This window comes from Leptopilina boulardi, unplaced genomic scaffold (assembly GCF_019393585.1).
Source record: "Leptopilina boulardi isolate dan_hultmark-lab unplaced genomic scaffold, ZJU_Lbou_2.1 LbouV2_351, whole genome shotgun sequence".
Classification (NCBI taxonomy): Eukaryota; Metazoa; Arthropoda; class Insecta; order Hymenoptera; family Figitidae; genus Leptopilina; species Leptopilina boulardi.
Window position 1 is genome coordinate 3,599,463 of NW_026137920.1, and position 5,592 is coordinate 3,605,054.

General features: G+C 33.9%; 1 long non-coding RNA gene across 1 annotated transcript; it reads right to left on the reverse strand.

Moving 5' to 3' along the window:
* Positions 1–471: 471 nt before the first annotated feature.
* Positions 472–1,290, reverse strand: LOC127286185 (uncharacterized). Its single transcript, XR_007843706.1, has 2 exons — positions 968–1,290; positions 472–639 (listed from the first exon to the last, which is right to left on the reverse strand). It is a non-coding gene; the product is annotated as an uncharacterized LOC127286185 (long non-coding RNA).
* Between the last annotated feature and the right edge of the window lie 4,302 nt (positions 1,291–5,592).

A 5,592-nucleotide genomic window follows, 5' to 3' on the forward strand; every position in this document is an offset into this window, starting at 1 on the left:
ATTTTCAATTTTTAATATTCTATTCGATATTTAATTTCCAACTGGCAAAAAATTGAAATTTTTATTAAAATGCAACTAAGTAAAATGTTTCAAAATGATACAAATTAAATTGTTTACACTTTCAAAGTTTAAATTAATATTCTTTTTTTTATTTAAAAAGATGCAAAATTGTAAAATTAAATTAACTTTTCTTTCGTTTGTTATTGTAAATTTCTCCTTCAATCTCCTTTAGAACAATGTTCAAAATTTTCCAAACACTTTTATAAAATACTTTTTTTCTCCCTATATACTCATAAAATAAATCTGATATTTTTGTTAAAATAATTTATTATTAATCATAAAAATATTTATAATACATCAGAAGAAAATAAAAATTTAAATTACACTTAAAATTATACTTAAGGGGGGAACACCAGTTGTAACTCAAAAAATAATGCTTTATACAAGAATATTTTCCAAAAGAACAATGAATCTTTTTAAAGAATACTATTTATTAGTTAAAAGTACATGTAAAAAGCTGTAATTTAAAAGAAAAAAAAAATTTTTTTAACAAAAACTTTTGGAGATATGAGCCATTGAAGTGGCGCCTTAAGAAAAAAGGCGAATTGCGGTGACCAGCATTCTGCAAGTATACTTCGTCTGAAATACAAAAATGAAATTGATTTACATTTATTATAAGATTATCTAGTTCGTGATCGAAGGATTTAAAAAAAAAAAAAAATTTGACAAATTGGCGACCTGTCAAAGTCAAAAGTATGATTTTCGTTAAAAAAATACGGTCGATTTTCAGCTATATAAAAAAAAGTTTTGCATAAAAAAAAAAATCCTTCGATCACGAACTAGACTTATATGTGTAAATGAAGCACACTAAATTTTAAATAAATCGGTTTAATGGTATTCGAGTAATCGTGGTCACCGACTTGGAAAATGTCATTTTGAGAAAAACGCATTCAAAGTTTCAACTTACTTTTTTTTGTTCAGGAGAAATTTTGATTCCAAGTTACAAAGAGTCATCGATTCCTGGACCATATAATAACTCTTCCGCAGTGGTTGCCGTTTCTAAATCATAGGAAAAGGCCATGTGTCGTTAGGGTCAGGTATGGCTGGCCACCTTGTATAAAGCCACGGGACGCGCCGCTGCAGTGTTCTGTATATCTCATTTATTTTTCACCGGATCAACTTTGAAATTTACAGACACATTTCTAAATATGTATACTTTAAGAAAATGCACAAAAAAAAAATTCGATTTTTCGAAAGTTACAACTGGTGTTCCCCCCTTAAAATAAAAAAAATAATAAATATACTTACAATTATACTGCAAATAAAAAATAAAAAATATACTTAAAATTATATTAAAAAAAAAAAAATTTTACTATAAATATAAAAAAAATACTTAAAATTACTAAATTAATATATAACACAATTCATATACATATATATACAATTCGACATCTATATTGAAGACTATGCAACACTTGAGTTATAAATGCTAATGAGGTTGTTGGCAATAATACGACGCGACCTTGCGGCTTTATTTTGATGGGGGTCGGGGCGTTTTTCTAATGGCACCATTTAATCGTTTTCCGTTTGACAATGGCCGAGCCCCATAAACACGCAAACACACACACATATATATATAAATATACTCGCACGCATAGGGGTTATACAAACATTAAAAGAGATCCTGAGTATCGCGCGTCGCAGGTAGAAACGATTTCGAAAGAGGACATTATTGCACGTGTGTTTGTCGTCTCTTTGTGTCTGGTGCTTGGTAAGGTGTCACGCGACTCACAAGGTGCTGTAGACACTCCTTTTTTACTGGACATCGGCCAAAAATTTGCCTTTGTACAGCGCTCTCGTTTAATAGAATATCTTGATGACGTTTAAAGAACATTTTGCCGATGACACTTCCGCGAATCATTCTCAACTCATTCTTGTCTTCATTCCAGCTCTTTTCAATATATAGCTATATATATAGATATATACTGACATGAACGTCCCTTATTTAATTTCCGCCTTCTACATTTCTTATGAGAAGCAAAATAAATGTAAGAGAAACTTTTTTTATTTTTGTATAGAAATAGAATTTTTTGTTTACTTTTTCTGAACTCTCAGTCAGTGCTGGGTCGGTAGCTAACTCTAAAAATTATCCGGTTATTTACTTAAAACTGCAAAACCCTGTTTTTAATTCGAAATGTGAAACCAGCTTAACCTTAGATTTTAAAATTTTCGTTGTATGAGTTGGTTTCCATTTTCCCCACTCGCCATTTGTCATAATTCTCATCAACTACAGCACCCTGCTCTAGTGGAAATTTAGTAACTGGCATAGTAATTTTTAAATTTAACAATAAAGTTACTAAATTTTCACTAGAGCAGGATGCGATAGTTGACGAGAATTATGGCAAATGTGGAGTTTGGCGAGTGGGGACAATAAAAACCAACCGTATGGAACAGGGATGGGTAGGTATAACATATACATATAATGTATGTTATATGGGTTTGTTACGGTATGTTACATCGAAAACGTTGAGTTACATGTAACTACGTAATCCTGGTATAGAAGCAGTGTTTCACATTTCGGATGTTCTAATGTAAAATTATTAGGCTGTATTTACATAACTGCGTTGTGGACATAGCTTAACGTACATCAACAGGTATGATTGGTTTCCATTGTCCCCACTCGCCATTTATCATAATTCTTGTCAACTACCGCACCCTGCTCTATTGAAAATTTATAGCGACTTTATAGTAATTTTTAATTTTAACTATAAAGTCACTAAATTTTCACTAGAGCAGGGTGCGGTAGTTGACATTTTTTGTCTACTTACAGGTCAAAGAAGCAAAATAAATAAAACGAAATTGAAAATACCTAAATTAGAAAAATTAAAATCACTCTCGATTGGCCTATACTCCTATGCATGAGTGACACTGTTGATTGGTATATCATTATAAAAAAGGGTACTTGGTGCACCGACCACATATCCTTTCTTAAATTTATATATGCTCATGCAAAAAAGAGAATGAAAAAAATTTAAATAAAAGATCGAGAGCGTAAGAGAGAATGAAGAGGGTGGAAAAAGTTGATAAAAGTGAGATAGAGTGAGAACAGGGAAATGGGGCACCGGTTTCCTGTAGTGCGGTGCTTCGAGCCCGTAACAGAAGAACTCGAACTCCCCCCCCCCGTCACCCCTCCCTCTCCATTAAACCCCGTTCACTATTTTAATAATCCCCCGGACCCCTTCAGTGTATGCAGTCTATATATATATATGAGGATGCGTAAGTGGACGAAAGAGAGAAGCCAAGAGGGGTGCCGGGGGAGTGGGGGGAGGGAAAGAAAGACGGAGAATGACCCCCCATTACTGTCTCGTGCCCGGTGTTATGGGGTTCTGCCCTCCTGCTGCGTACATCTGTCCTTCCAATAGTTGGCATTTTTCACGTAACGGGTGGCTTTCAAAGCCTATATCCCGACTTTTTAAATGTTCCACGCACGCCTTTGTTCTAATATTTTCTTTTTTCTAGTCTCTCATGTGGTATTTTTTTTCTAAATTTTGGTTTTTGTGGTTCCTTTTTTTTTGAAGTCAAGTTTCATGACTATTTTTACTCCCTCTGTATTTTTTGAACCTCATTTAGTTGAAAGGAAACTTGAAAAATGGTATTATTTTTCCAATTAAACTTTTTTTTTTAATTTTCCATTGTGCATTGCATTTTTCCTCTTCCGGTTTGACGGTATTTTGGAAAGTTGTAAAATTTCTATAATAATTTTATTAGTTCGTGGCGTATAGTGTAACCACATGTCATGAACTAATAAAATTATTATAGAAGTGTTACAACTTTTCAAAAATAGTATAGGTTATGTCCCCACTTGACATTTTATTATAATTTTCATCAACTACCACACCCTGCTGTATAGTGAAAATTCAGTAACTTTATAGTAATTTTTAATTTTAACATTAAAGTTACTAAATTGTCACTAGATCAGGTTATGATAGTTGACGAGAATTATGATTAAAGGCGAGTGGGGACAATGGAAACCAACTCTAAGTTTTATTAGGCTGGGTCTACAATGAATTTCTAATATTAACATAAAGGCGTAAGCATAATGGAGCGGTCACACCTCGCCTGCAGAAGCAGTTGCCAATGGCAACCGTGTAAGAGTAAGAGAGATGGAAAATCTTCTATCTCTCTTACTCTTACACGGTTGCCATGGGCAACTGCTCCTGCAGCCGAGGTGTGACCGCTCCATAAAACTCCAAAATCTCCACTCGCCATTTGTCATAATTCTCGTCAACTACCGTACCCTGCTCTAGTGAAAATTTAGTAACTTTATATACTACCTTTTGATTTTAACAATAAAGTCACTAAAGGTTGGTTTCCATTGTCCCCACTCGCCATTTGTTATAATAATTCTCGTCAACTACCGCACCTTACTCTAGTGAAAATTTAGTGACTTTATTGTTAAAAGTAAAAGTTACTATAATGTCACTACATTTTCACCAGAGCAGGGTGCGGTAGCTAACCAAGAGTTAAATGGAAAACGGAACTTTGAATAGTGGGGACATTGATATCTTTCTACACGTTGAAAACTTCTAATTACACCTAACTACACAACCCTGGTTCCAATTGTTGAACAATTAGATAGAGAAAGACAGACATATAAACTTTCATCCTTGTTACACTATCATTGTTCAATGCTGCGTGGAACGCAGTCATGTAAACACAGCTTAAGATAGAAAAATACAAAAACAGTCACTGTACTTTTCTATCTTGTTGTGATTTGATCTTGGGTTTGCGTCAAAAACATAACCAAAAAATCGACTATAGTAAAATTAAATTTCAACTATAGAAAAATTAAATACAGTCGCAATTGCATAAATTCTGTCCTTTCGTTTTGACACGGCATTTTGAAAAGTCGTGACATTTTTATAATAATTTTATTAGTTCGTGGCGTATGGTGTAAAGGCCAACGCACAATAGCTTCGCGAAGATCGTTCGGCGAACGAGTTGCAAAAGATAGAAAAGGACAACAATATATCTGTTCTTTTCTAACTCATGCGAACAAATTTCAAACTGATTTCACCAATTTTTTTTCATCGCTTTGACATAAACAAAACACACTATCAGAACCATGCGCGCGCATCTCTTTAACAGTTAATTATAAAAAAAATAATAGGTGTTCCTATGTCGACAACAAGTTGACGTAAACAGAAGGAAAAAAAGTTGTAGGAAGCTGCTACGTGAAACTATTGTGCACTGGCTTTAAACAATTGCATACCAGGTTGGTTTCCATTGTCCCCACTCGCCATTTTGTCATAATTCTCGTCAACTACCCTACTCTGCTCTATAGTGAAAATTTTACCTTTTAACAATAAAGTCACTAGAGCAGGGTGCGGTAGTTGACGAGAATTATGACAAACGGCGAGAGGAGATTTTGGTGTTTAGTATGACAATGGAAACCAACCTTTAGTGACTTTTTTTGTAAAAATCAAAGAGTTTCTAAATTTTTACTAGAACAGGGTGCGGTAGCTAACCGAGAATTATGACTAAAGGCCTGAGCAGAATAGAAACGTAATCGCAAACGCAACCGAAAGAATG